This window comes from Palaemon carinicauda, chromosome 22, assembly GCF_036898095.1.
Source record: "Palaemon carinicauda isolate YSFRI2023 chromosome 22, ASM3689809v2, whole genome shotgun sequence".
Classification (NCBI taxonomy): domain Eukaryota; kingdom Metazoa; phylum Arthropoda; class Malacostraca; order Decapoda; family Palaemonidae; genus Palaemon; species Palaemon carinicauda.
This window is the reverse complement of record NC_090746.1, coordinates 1,205,205-1,219,173: the sequence shown is the minus strand read 5'-3', so window position 1 is coordinate 1,219,173 and position 13,969 is coordinate 1,205,205. Positions and strand designations below refer to the sequence as shown.

General features: G+C 34.5%; 1 long non-coding RNA gene across 1 annotated transcript in view; it reads left to right on the top strand.

Annotated features, from left to right (window-relative positions):
- The window catches only part of LOC137615775 (uncharacterized), a 42,552-nt gene that overhangs the window by 1,233 nt on the left and 27,350 nt on the right, over positions 1-13,969 (top strand). Inside the window, exons 2-3 of the long non-coding RNA XR_011039258.1 lie at positions 3,989-4,105; positions 5,789-5,849. This is a non-coding gene — a long non-coding RNA (uncharacterized lncRNA). The remainder of the gene's footprint in view (positions 1-3,988; positions 4,106-5,788; positions 5,850-13,969) is intronic.

Sequence of the window (13,969 nt, the reverse complement as noted above, 5' to 3'; positions counted from 1 at the left end):
CAGCTTTCAAGAAAAACCTGAAGACTTATCTCTTTGGAAAGTGTTATAATAGTGATCTGAAAACTATTAAGCCTGAATACAAATGCTAGCGAATAAGTGAAAAGATACAGAGCAAAATATTAACTGGAAAGAAATTATTTTCACACACCAAGGCCCGCCTGAACAGACTCTGTGTCTGATGGAGGGCGAGAAATAAATCCCTAAAAGTAAAAAGTAAGAGGTCAAGTATCTACCTCTCATTAAGGTGTGACAGGCAAGTTGATGGTTGTGCTAAGTGGCCCACGAAAATTTACATTTTTTATTATTATTGATAGCTAAGCTACAACCCTACTTGGAAAAGCAGGATGCTATAAGCCCAACGGCTCCAACAGGGAAAAATAGCACAGTGAGGAAAGGAAACAAGGAAAATAAAATATTTTAAGAACAGCAACAACACCTAAACAAATATTTCCTATATAAACTATAAAAACTTTAAAAAAAACAAGAAGAGAAATTAGATAGCTTGTTTAGAGTGAAAGTTTTTTTTATTAATTCTTATTATTGCCTTTTTAAATTGTAAAATCCCTCTGCTCTCTATACTGTGTTTTACGAATTCTATTGATTAATCTGACTTATATCCATACACGTAATTGATATTATATACAATTGGTTTATTTGATCTTTAATTACTTATTCATTTGATTAATTGGAATGTTTCCTGATGTAATTACGCTATTACTGATGTAATTAGCATTATAGATCTAATTGACTTATTGTCTTGATCTATTAATATAATTAAGTAATTATTAAACAGTGCTCTTATATTCATTACTTAACGGCGTGAATATATTAAAACATAAATGGTGTAATTGTGTTAAAAATTTAAATGTGTAATTGTCCTACATTATCATACTTGTTCATTTAGAGGAAGGTTTGAACATATTTGTGGTTTGAGAATATGATTTTTATTTGGAAATTCTGTATTCCTAGTATTGTTACAATTTCACAGTCATTTTATATCCTCCGTGAACACGTTCATTCTCTTGGGGGAAACATCTTTTTGATGTTCATTCGGAAGTATTTACCCCTGTTCTAATTAAATTACGCTGGCTGCCGGTAAAGGCGAGAATCGAATACAAGCTACTCTTACTATCGTTCAAGATACTGAACCAAAATATCTAAAAGAATGCCTGAACAAACTAGAACTAGAAACAAATGTTACCATAAGACACATGAGTGACACACATAGACTATCTGAACCAAGAACAAATAGTAAATTTGGTGAAAGGGCTTTTAGCTACTGTGCTCCTAGACATTATAATAAACTGCCAACTGAAATGAAGGACCTAAAGGGAGCAATTGAATTTAAGAAGAAACTAAAGACATTACTTCTCACAAGATCATATGATTTGGAAGATGCTACAATCAAAGAATTGTATAAGTTATAATGAAAATGTTTCGTTAGATGATTGATATGGACCCGTCCGAGAAGTAGTTCACTCGACTTCAGTGGAGGGTTGTAATTAAACCCAAAACAAGTAAATTACTGAAACACTTGCAAAATAAGAGTCTTCAGTTTTCTAATGAAAGCTTTACCGTCTTGCCTTTATCGAAAAAACAAAACAATGCTAACGTGTAAAGTTTTTAATGCGAAAGAAGGGGCGGGGAAGGTTTGTGCAATGTTTTTACTATTATTAAGGTGTAAGTAGTTGTACCCCAGGAGTCGGGGTTAAATTCCCCAAGGACGCTGGGTTGAATCTCCCAAGGACTGGGTTAAATACCCCCAAGGACGCTGGGTTATAACCTATATTGAGACGGCAGTGGTAAATCCCCCCGAATTGAGGGTAAATCCCCCGAATTGAGGGTAAACCCCCCCCCAAAATTGACGGTAAATCACCCCATAATTGATGGTAACCCCCCCAATTGAGGGTAAATCCCCCCCCACCCGAATTGAGGGTAAATCCCCCCCACCCGAATTGAGGGTAAATCCCCCCCACCCGAATTGAGTTCAAATCTCCAAGGCTTCGCGAGTTGTGGTTCGAGGTCTTACCTGAGGGTGGGTGGGGGGGGGGGGGGTGGATTATTGACTAACCTGATTTATAAGATTTTCTGAGGAAATATTAAAAACATTTCTGCTCATTTAAGGTGAACACTGTTCCTGTATTCGTTAGAAATAATCTGGTTTATTAAATTGAGTTTTAAGGTTAGCGACCAATAGGTGGAATTGAGTAATTACCAGTAATTGCATCCAATTGAAACTGGTAAATTTTACGGTATCAATCCTGTCCTTTACCTTCGCCAATGAAGTTTGAAGGAGGTTATGTTTAACCTGCAGTTTGAGTAGAGTAATTAAACTTGCAGGGATTAACTGTTATGTAAAATACTGGCTGATTAATTTTAGGAAGGTCAAGGTCAAAGGTCAAAATGTCCAATTAACGTAACCAGCTGATAAGTTTGGGCATCGTTATCACAGCCTTCAAACTTGGTTCATATTACTTATTGTGTCAAATGCCTTCTGCCTTCAGTTCAGTGCTCTCATTGTCAAGGGAATTAACATCAGAATGGGTAATTTTGGTTGATTCAAGGAAATTTCTAGAGTAATGGTATTTTCAAGGTAATTTTTTTTCATCAGGTAATCTTTTGGTTATAGAATAACATTGTGTATCTAAAATTTATCTTTGAGATTTTTCACAAAATAGATATCTTTTGTCAATCGCGATATAATTGTTTTGCGTTTTGAGTTTGTTTTTAGTATTTAAGGTCATTTTTCTGAATTTAAGGTAATTTTCTGAATTTAAAGTAATTTTTCTAAATTTAGGGTAATTTCTGACGTAATCCCTTGAGTATCATAATATGATATCCACTTCGTGCTTTCTTCCAGCTGTATGGCGTCCCTGATTGTCATGATTTTAGTTAATGTAGAGGAAGAATTGGACTTATTTTGTGGGGGAGTATAATATTTGAAAATCTCTAGTTCCTGGCTTTGTAATTACAATTTAAAATCAATTTTATTTCCCTCTTTAGCTCATTCATTTTCTTGTAGTGTATGGCAGTTTTTTTTTTAATGTTTTTGTTATTATCGTGCAAGTAATTTTACCATGGTATATTAAAATAGAATGTCACGAGTTTAGTCGTAATAGTAGAAGTGAAAGAAATAGATATTTTGTGATACTTTCGTGATACTTCTTCAGAGGACTCTGAAGAAGTATTACGAAATTAGTCAGGACTTAATCTTGTATTTCATATCTTTATTTTCCTTGTGGTTCTTTTGCATCTGAGTATCACGTTTCCTTGTGATGTTTACGCATCTATATATATATATATATATATATATATATATATATATATATATACATATATATATATACATATATATATATATATATATATATATATATATATATATATATATATATATATATATATAAATGTATATGTATGTATGTAAGTATATATACATACAAATTTCTTCCTCATACTTGGGATCGAACCTTAGCCCCTTCTAATGAAAGGTTCGATCTCAAATATGAGGTAGAAATTTATTTCTATTTGAACACGATATTGTGTTGATATTTATCCATATATATATATATATATATATATATATATATATATATATATATATATATATATATATATATATATATGCAAAAGCCAGTGGTAAATAATAAAAAGCTTTAGTACCAAGAGCTTTCGTGTATTTTAATATACTTCTTCAGGGTACCCTAAAGAAGTGTTAAAAATGCACGAAAGCGCTTGGTATTAAAGCTTTTTATTATTTCCTCCTGGCTTTTGCGTATACCAAGTCACATGATCCTTTTGGCAGTAAAGCATATACAGTATATATATATATATATATATATATATATATATATATATATATATATATATATATATTATACTTGCTCTTTTTATATAAGGGGACTTTTTGTGTTAGGTTAGATGAAAATAAAGATAATAATTATCAGTGTCGTATTTGATCCTAATTGTGATTTTTCACCTTTTCCAGATGCTGTACATATGTAGCCTACTATTTCGATTCAGACTAAACACTGAATGGGCATACAGGCCCCAACACCGGGATATGTAGCCCCAAATCATGAATCAAAGCATTCAATAAATCAAGGTAAGAGTCGGGATTAGTTTTTCAACTTTTTCAGTTTTACGAGAGAGAGAGAGAGAGAGAGAGAGAGAGAGAGAGAGAGAGAGAGAGAGAGAGAGAGAGAGAGAGAGAGAGAGAGTGAGTGAGTGAGTGAGTGAGTGTCTTGCCTTATTCTATGTTTTGGTTCCCCCAGGTCCCTCAGTGTGAGGCACCTCGTATATCCACCAGAGTTGCTAATGCATCTTCCGGTGTATTTTGCTTCTTCAGTCTTGGATGGTCTGGGATGCATCTTGGGTATTTATCGAGCTTATTCTTAAACACATCTACGCTCACTCCTGATATGTTTCTTAGATGAGCTGGCAGCGCATTAAATAGTCGCTGCATTATCGATGCTGGTGCGTAGTGGATTAATGTCCTGTGGGCCTTCCTTAGTTTTCTTAGTATAGTTTATGGCACTATTAATCTACCTCGGCTTGCTCTTTCTGATATTTTTAGCTCCATGATGTTTTCAGTAATTCCTTCTATTTGCTTCCATACTTGTATTATGTAGCGTTCTCTTCTTCTTTCTAGACTATAGTTTTAAAAATTGCAGTCTTTCCCAGTAGTCAAGGTCCTTAACTACTTCTATTCTAGCAGTATAGGACCTTTGTACACTCTCTATTTGTGCAATATCCATTTGATAGTGTGGGTACCATATCACATTGCAGTACTCGAGTGTACTACGTACATAAGTTTTGTAAAGAATAATCATGTGTTCAGCTTTTCTTGTTTTAAAGTGTCTGAATAACATTCCCATTTTTGCTTTACATTTAGCCAATAGTGTTGCTATTTGGTCGTTGCATAACATATTCCTATTTAACATTACACCACCGTCTTTAATTGCTTCCTTGTTTGTGGTTGTCTCGTTATTAGGTCCCTTGTATGCATATACCATTCCTTTTCTGTTTCCCTAATTTATTGATTCGAATTTATCGGAGTTAAATACCTTCCTATTCATCTCCGCCCATTCATATATTCTGTTTAGATCTCTTTGTAGTGAGTTCCTATCTTCATCATAGGTAATTTCTCTACTTATTCTTGTGTCATCGGCGAAACTTCTCACTACAGAGTTTTTAACATTACAGTCTATATCTGAGATCATAATAACAAACATGAACCCTATTTCAAGCAGAATTTTGAAAATTTTATCTTTTCGTATTTCACCATCTGTTCTTAGACACCTCCAAACATTTGAAAAATGGCTGAGATCAATTTAATATCGATTATTTACAAAGTTAAAAACTGTTTTGCTGAACTTTTAAACCCTATCTGGGTGGGTAACTTATTAGGCTCAGTCAGAAAAAAGGAATTTGCTGGCCAGCTCTTCCAGGGGAAAATTTGTTTTAGCTTCCCAAGTGAATTCTATTATTCTGTGTTACTGGGATTGGCGTTTTCCAGTTTTTAAAGGTGTATTGAAATGTCTTTTGTCAGTATGCAATTATCTTCGATTTTGGCGAAAGCAACTAGCATGCTAATTGTAATTTTTTGGAAATTTCTAGTTAGTTTACGTATGGTATAATTTTGATATTAAAAATTCGATGTTGGCTTAGTGTAGACTACTAGGGGTTTATATAAGATACTAGGTCGATTACATTTGCATTTTATTTAATAATGAAATCCATTTACCTATTTACTCTGTCGTTGTAACAGCTTGATTTTATTTTTCAGACAAACCATGGTACAGAAGTAGTTAGGTCGTAGCAGTTGTTAAGAAGAGACTCCTAAAAACGTAAGTATTTACCTTGAATACGCTGTCTTTTTTTTATGCCAAGTTTTGATTCCTGAGTCATTGGTAGCAACAATTTAAATAACTTTTACGAGCGAGGTGCTTAGGAAACTTGACTGTCGTTTAAAAAATGTTGGGTATAATTTATTATATCTTGGTTTTGCGGGTCATGTAGGGGCATTTGAAGGCAGTTATGGCCTGAAACCACTCCCTCTCTCTCTCTCTCTCTCTCTCTCTCTCTCTCTCTCTCTCTCTCTCTCTCTATGCAATTTGTACCCTTTCATTTAAATTGTCTTTTATATTAACCAAATAATTCTGAGAACCATTTAAATCTAGAATGTAGTATCAACGCATATATATATATATATATATATATATATATATATATATATATATATATATATATATATCGCTAATAAAAGCAAAGTTAGGATACTGCATGTATTTTGAAGACTATATTTAGCGAATTTTGAATGAGACTTTTCGTTAACAAATCCCGGGAAGATAAAAATCTCATAAAAGAAGAATTTTCTTGAACATGGCACACATGGGTGGTAGTTGACGGTTTAGGACATTGTAATAAGATTGTTTTAATGGTCTTAATATTACTGTGTGCTTCCCTAGCGTGCGTTCTAAAACGTGCGCCTTAGCGACAGAGAGAGAGAGAGAGAGAGAGAGAGAGAGAGAGAGAGAGAGAGAGAGAGAGTGTCGTTGGTTTCATGCATTGTAAGGAAATCTTTAAGTGGAAAGCATATGTAATTTCATCCTCAATATTATAACTTAATTTAGCATAAGTTTACTCTTATGACATACCCAGCTACATCTTTGCCCCACATTGGGAAAGTTACTTGTTACTTTATTTACATGACTTTGACATTTGATTTTATTTGTATAAAGTAAAAATGAGGTTCATGCATTCAGAGGCTATTCATTAATTGAAGGGTTCTCTCTCTCTCTCTCTCTCTCTCTCTCTCTCTCTCTCTCAAAGACTCGTAATTTACCTAGAGGATATTCGAGAATGAAACTATTTCCTCTGGGTGGAAGCATTGTACTGATGTGTAAAATATCTTTGTGATAAATTGAACACTCGTACTTCGTTCAAGTTCTCTAAATACAAGTTAATATAAATATCCTTGTCAGTTATAAATTCGAAATAGTGTTAATTGGAATGTAGTTTTTGGATTACTGGTTGATACGCTGTAAATGTGCGTTTTATTTAAGTAATGGTTCTCATTATTTTATTAGTTATTGTTTTTTTTTTTTACTTTTACGATCTATCCCTCGCCCCATTTACCCCTTCATCCCTCACCCCATTTTTACCCTTTCATCCCTTTCATCCCTCACCCCATTTTTACCCTTTGTCCCCTCACTCCACTTTCGTCCCTCATTCCATTTTCATCCCTCATTCCATTTTCACCCCTCACCCCATTTTCACTCCTCGTCCCATTTTTGTCCTCACACCCCATTTTCGCCCCCATACCTAATTTTCACTCCATTTTCCTTCCTCATCCCATTTTCACCCCTCATCCCCATTTTCGTCTCCACACCCCATTTTTATCCTTCACTCCATTTTCATCCCTCACCCCATTTTCACTCCTCACCCCATTTTCACCCCTCACCCCATTTTCACCCCTCACCCCATTTTCGTCCCCACACCCCATTTTCGTCCCCACACCCCATTTTCGTCCCCACACCCCATTTTCGTCCCCACACCCCATTTTCGTCCCCACACCCCATTTTCACCCCACACCCCATTTTCACCCCACACCCCATTTTCACCCCACACCCCATTTTCACTCCTCACCCCCATTTTCACTCCTCACCCCATTTTCACTCCTCACCCCATTTTCACTCCTCACCACTTTTCACCTTCACCACTTCATTTTCACCCCACACTTTATTTTCACCCCTCACCCCATTTTCGGCTTCACTCCATTTTCGGCTTCACCCCTCACCCTATTTTCACCCTACAACATACCCCATTTTCACCCCTCAGCCCAGCGAGGAATGGAAACAATGAAATAAATCAACTACAAGAGAAATGATAGACAATCAAAATAAAATATTTTAAGAAAAGTAACGTTAAATTGTATCTTTCATATATATATTATAAAACTTAAAAAAAAGAGAAAGAAATAAGATATAGCAGCGTGCCCGAGTATCCACTTAAGAAAGAGAACTCTAATCCAAGATAGTGGAAGACCATGGTACAGAGGCTATGGCAGTATCCAAGACTAGAGAACAATGGTTTCCTTCTCCTAGAAGAACTCATACCATAGCTGAAGAGTCTCTTTTACCCTTACCAAGAGTAACGTAGCCAGAATATTTGATTTACTTTCATTCCCCAGTCTGTAGTAGAGCTGGCTCAAGTGGTCGAGAGGAGAACCAGCTGTTTTTGTATTGATAGTTGGGAAGATGGCAACGACAGAGATATTTTTCATCCTGAGTCGTTTTTTTCTCGTAGTTTCTGCTTGCTTTCTTGTGTGTTCCTTCTATCTTCATTATGCCACTTTTTATGTTACCTAATTTTCTCTAGCCCAGAATTTTTATGTGATCATGTTTATTCATGTTTTTCTTGTAAGCTCCTCTTTGATCTCAAAGGATGACTCTCTCTCTCTCTCTCTCTCTCTCTCTCTCTCTCTCTCTCGACGTATTCCTCGTCATTTCTCTGCATTCCTTATGGTATTCCAATTTGACGCAGGAGTGTATCAGACCTTTTCCAAGATTTTTTTTTTTACCATCTTTCGCCCCCCTAATGATATGTTCTCATCTATAGAGAAATTCCAGCTGTACAAAAATAGTCTATAGATCCTCTTATATTGAGGTCTATTTCAAGATGTGATATGCAGGGCCATTCTTTTCCTATTGTAGTCTATAGTTCACTTTATACATGTAGCATCTTCTTAAGCCTTGCAAGACAGAGAAAGTGTAGCCTGAATTTTCGGTTGTGATATTGTAGACTCTACCAGGTAACTAAATTGCTTAGTTTTGTATGTTGGTGTAGTAGGATCGAGTTTGTTATGTCTGTTTATTAAAGAGGATTTTCATTGTCCTTGATTTTAGTAAGATTTCGTATGTCATAAAAAATGTGCCTCATAGTTTTCAATGTGCACACTTCACGTTAATATCTCCTAGTGTAGTGAGTTTGGCACTATTTTAACTGTTCAAAATGTATTTTGTGGATGTACTGTTAAAAAAAAAATCTGTTTTGGTCAGAAAACTTTACCCGATTTTGAGTTTTTTCTGTTTTTACGATTTTAATGCTGTAAGCAGCAGAGGTTTAATAGGTTATATTTAGATATGATTTATTAAAGGTTTTTCATTTCTAATTTTTTATCAACAAGATTTAATATATTTTTTATCATAAATTTATTACGGCATAATCCGTAGGAATTAAGCCGATTCATTGGGCCTGTAAATGTATTTTTTTTTTGCGAGTAGAAATGGACATGTTACCATGAGCTTATTGAAAAAAAACGCTTGAAAAATGAAAAAAACAATTTCTATTCCTCCTATGTGGAAGACACTCCAGTTTACTTGCTTGACAATTTTCCCCTATTTTTATTATTACTTCATGACTTCAGATTTCTTTTGTAGTTTTTCATAGTTCAAGTTCACTTCTCCCTACTTTTGGCATTGTTGGGTAACATTAAGGATACTGAAATCTTTGTATTAAGGTCGTCCGGCTTTATTCCAATTTTCATTTCGAATTTTTTTTTTTTTTTTTTTTTTTTTTTTAGTTAATTTCTGCTATATATAGTTTTCGTATGATTCTGGGAAAGTATTTTCAATTGAATCCTGATGAAAATTCCGTAGGTGTTTAACAGCAGTTAGTTTTGGCATATTTGGTAATAAGTTGGGAGTACGAAGCTGTTTTAACGAGTTTATTAATTTGATTCTTAATATTGTAATGCTTGATTTGTATACGTTATAATGCACTGGAAGGAAAATAGACATTTTGTTTATATTATCCAATATATGCAGGACGACACTTTTTTTTTTATTGTATTTATGGTAATTCCTAATAAAAAATAGAATGGGGGCACGTAAAATTCTTGAAAAGCACTGGCAGACCTCACACTAGTGTTCTCTTAGCTACCTGTTTCCTCAGGGACTTACAATCCCTGAATGACTAACTGACCTACCTACTACCTTCCGTCTAAACCTTGGTCTAACCCCCCCCCACAGCCCCTTTCAGCTTGTCCAAAAACTAGTCCACTCTGGAATTCCTGCCGGTTCCCTGACACGAAAATCTAATTAGTTATAGAAGTCAAAGCGTTTGGGTACACAGGCCAATGCAGTTCTCTGAAATAAATACCAGTGTACATGTATATTATTTTACAAAATTACTAATTTGGTTAGGGACTTTTAATTCTACTATAATCAAAATTGTCTCGATTTTAGGAATTTTCTCCATTTACCAGCCATTATATTTTTCATCATATTTAGTGTTGAGGTTTACTTTTCAATAGTTTTATGGTTATTCATAGTTTTGTAGTTATACACTTTTTTTACTTTGAAAATTTGTAGTTACACATTTTTCCACTTTGAAAGTTTGTAGTTACACATTTGTCACACACTTTTCTACTTTGGAAATTTGCAGTTACTTTTCCACTTTGAAAATTTGCAGTTACTTTTCTACTTTGAAAATTTGCAGTTACTTTTCTACTTTGAAAATTTGCAGTTACTTTTCTATTTTGAAAATTTGCAGTTACTTTTCTATTTTGAAAATTTGCAGTTACTTTTCTATTTTGAAAATTTGCAGTTACTTTTCTACTTTGAAAATTTGCAGTTACTTTTCTACTTTGAAAATTTGCAGTTACTTTTCTACTTTGAAAATTTGCAGTTACTTTTCTACTTTGAAAATTTGCAGTTACTTTTCTACTTTGAAAATTTGAAGTTACTTTTCTACTTTGAAAATTTGAAGTTACTTTTCTACTATTGACATTTTGGGTAACATATTTTGGTCCTCATTTCTTAATACCACCAGTTTCATTTGTATTTTTCTAACACAATGGAGAAATTTATGGGTTAAATAAATCAAAATGTTTAAAAAACCATATAAACAGTTTTCTCTAGTCAGTTTTTAGGTAGTTATAATATATTGATAGATAAAGTTCGTCGTGTTATAATGAAATCTAAAATTTCAATAGTTTTAGAACAGCTTTGATTACACAGCCAGTAACGTTACAAAACACATTAAACCATTTCAATTAATATATTTATCGATTTCTTTGCAGTTTTAAATGTAAATAGAAATAAATATCCCTTCATAAAGATTTTGGTTACAATGTGAATAAAGCAAAACCAATTATAAAATAAACGAATAAACTGCAAGAAAAACTCATACAACTCAAATGAATGTTAGATTATCTACTGTCAGTTCACAATCGAGTATTTTTAACAGTCAAATCTAGATGTATTTAGGTATAACAACAGGATACACTGATCACAAATAAACACCCAAAACACTCCATACTGGCAAGTTCCACGCAGGATTCCTTTTCTGCTGCTTGTGTCTCTTGTCCCTTTCTAGCTTGAACTGACCTCTTCCCTCAACCTAACCTCTGACGAACGGAAAACTAGTCCAAACCAGGATTTCTGCCGGTTTCTGTCAAAAGCATAGACTCCTCCTTAAAGGAGTCTATGGTCAAAAGATATAATTAGCATTTTAAATTAGTCAATTATTTCATATAATCACAGCACAATACTAGATGGTCATGACTCCAGTTTATGCATACATTTTACTAAACGAAATGTTATGTATGCTTAGACTTTGATACTGAAAATCAAAAGCCTTTCAAGCATTTAATGTAGGAAATTGTCAAAAAATCCCCACCTCTCTCTCTCTCTCTCTCTCTCTCTCTCTCTCTCTCTCTCTCTCTCTCTCGGGAAAGGTCTTCCATTCTGGTATTCTGTGATTTATTGACCCATAATTATTTCACTTTTTACAAAAAACTCTGCTGTTATTGGGGCTACTAAAAGGAGTACATTCAGTACACCCGATGCTTTGTACTGTTGGTTTTAGTTATGAACTGCTTTTACAGAATCACTACAGTACTGCTATTGGGAATACAAAAATTACTGGTGTCGTTGGAACTCGCGCGGTGTACTGTAGGCATTGGTTACAGATCTTTGCACTGTTGTTATTATTATTATTATTATTATTATTAGCTGAGCTAAAACCCTAGTTGGAAAAGCAAGATGCTATAAGCACATGTGCTGCAACAGGGAAAAATAGTCCAGTGAGGAAAGGAAATAAGGAAATAAATAAACGATATGAGAAGTATTGAACATTGAAATAAAATTTCTTTAAAAAACAATAACAACATTAAATCAGATATTTCATACTGTATATAAACCATAAAAAGATTGGTCAGCCTTTTCAACATAAAACCTTCGCTGCAAGTTTGAACTTTTGAATCTTTGGCAGGTGTGTACTGAAAGTCACCCTTGGATCTCTCTCTCTCTCTCTCTCTCTCTCTCTCTCTCTCTCTCTCTCTCTCGGTTACTGAAAATATCTTAACTTGACTGTATTTAGCAAAGTTCTTTGTTGATTAACTTTGAAGTTTGGAATCTTTGTCAGGTGTGTACTGAATATCACCCTTGGATCTCTCCCCCCACCCCCCCCCCTCTCTCTCTCTCTCTCTCTCTCTCTCTCTCTCTCTCTCTCTCTCTCTCTCTCTCTCAGGGAATCCTGTCTTTACAATAGTGGTTTGTGCCTTGTCATTTATCATCTCCATTTTGTATCGTAATATTTATCAAGCTGGCCACATGTTATTGGTAATCGTTGTTACGCCTACCATACTCCTGCATTGTTTCATTGTGAACTCTTGTAATTACCAGGGGATTACTGTTAGCTCCAGGTGAACGCGTTTACTACCTGTTATTTAATGAGACACGTCTGCCTTCAAAGCCTTTCGATATTAGCGCCTTATACAATGCACGGATTTCCTAAGCAAGGTTAATCAAGTGAACTATATTCTTTGACTTGCCTCTCTGGATGACCCTGTGTGTCTCAATCCTTAAGTTTGGTTTATAAAATTCCACACAGTCTTCGATTCCGGTACCTTAAAAAACACAATTTGAATGCTGGTATACTTTTGGTTGGTAATTATTTGTGAATTTTGTTCCTCTATTGTTGATGGGATTCGAAACAATTGTTTATTCATTATTTTGAGGGTAGGGTAATTTGATTTTGATTTTGAGGGCAGGGCAATATGATATTAATTTTGAGGGCAGGGTAATTTGATATTGATTTTGAGGGCAGGGTAATTTGATATTGATTTTGAGGGCAGGGTAATTTGATATTGATTTTGAGGGCAGGGTAATGTGATATTGATTTTAAGGGCAGGGTAAATTGAAATTAATTTTGAGGGTGGGGTTACGTGATTTTGATTTTGAGGGTAGGGTAATTTGATATTGATTTTGAGAGCAGGGTAATTTGATATCGATTATGAGGACATGGCAATTTAATACTGATTTTGAGGGCAGGTAATTTGATATTGATTTTGAGGGCAGGGTAATTTGATATTGATTTTGAGGGCAGGGTAATTTGATGTTAATTTTGGGGGCAGGGTAATTTGATATTGATTTAGAGGGCAGGGTAATTTGATATTGATTTTGAGGGCAGGGTGATTTGATGTTAATTTTGAGGGCAGGGTAATTTGATATTGATTTTGAAGGCAGGGTAATGTGATATTGATTTTGAGGGCAGGTAATTTGATATTGATTTTGAGGGCAGGGTTATTTGATGTTAATTTTAAGGGCAGGGTAATTTGATATTGATTTTGAGGGCAGGGTAATGTGATATTGATTTTGAGGGCAGGGTAATTTGATGTTAATTTTGAGGGCAGGGTAATTTGATATTGATTTCGAGGGCAGGGTAATTTGATATTGATTTTGAGGGCAGGTAATTTGATATTGATTTTGAGGGCAGGGTAATTTGATATTGATTTTGAGGGCAGGGTAATTTGATATTGATTTTGAGGGCAGGGTAATTTGATATTGATTTTGAGGGCAGGGTAATTTGATATTGATTTTGAGGGCAGGTAATTTGATATTGATTTTGAGGGCAGGGTAATTTGATATTGATTTTGAGGGCAGGGTAATTTGATATTGAT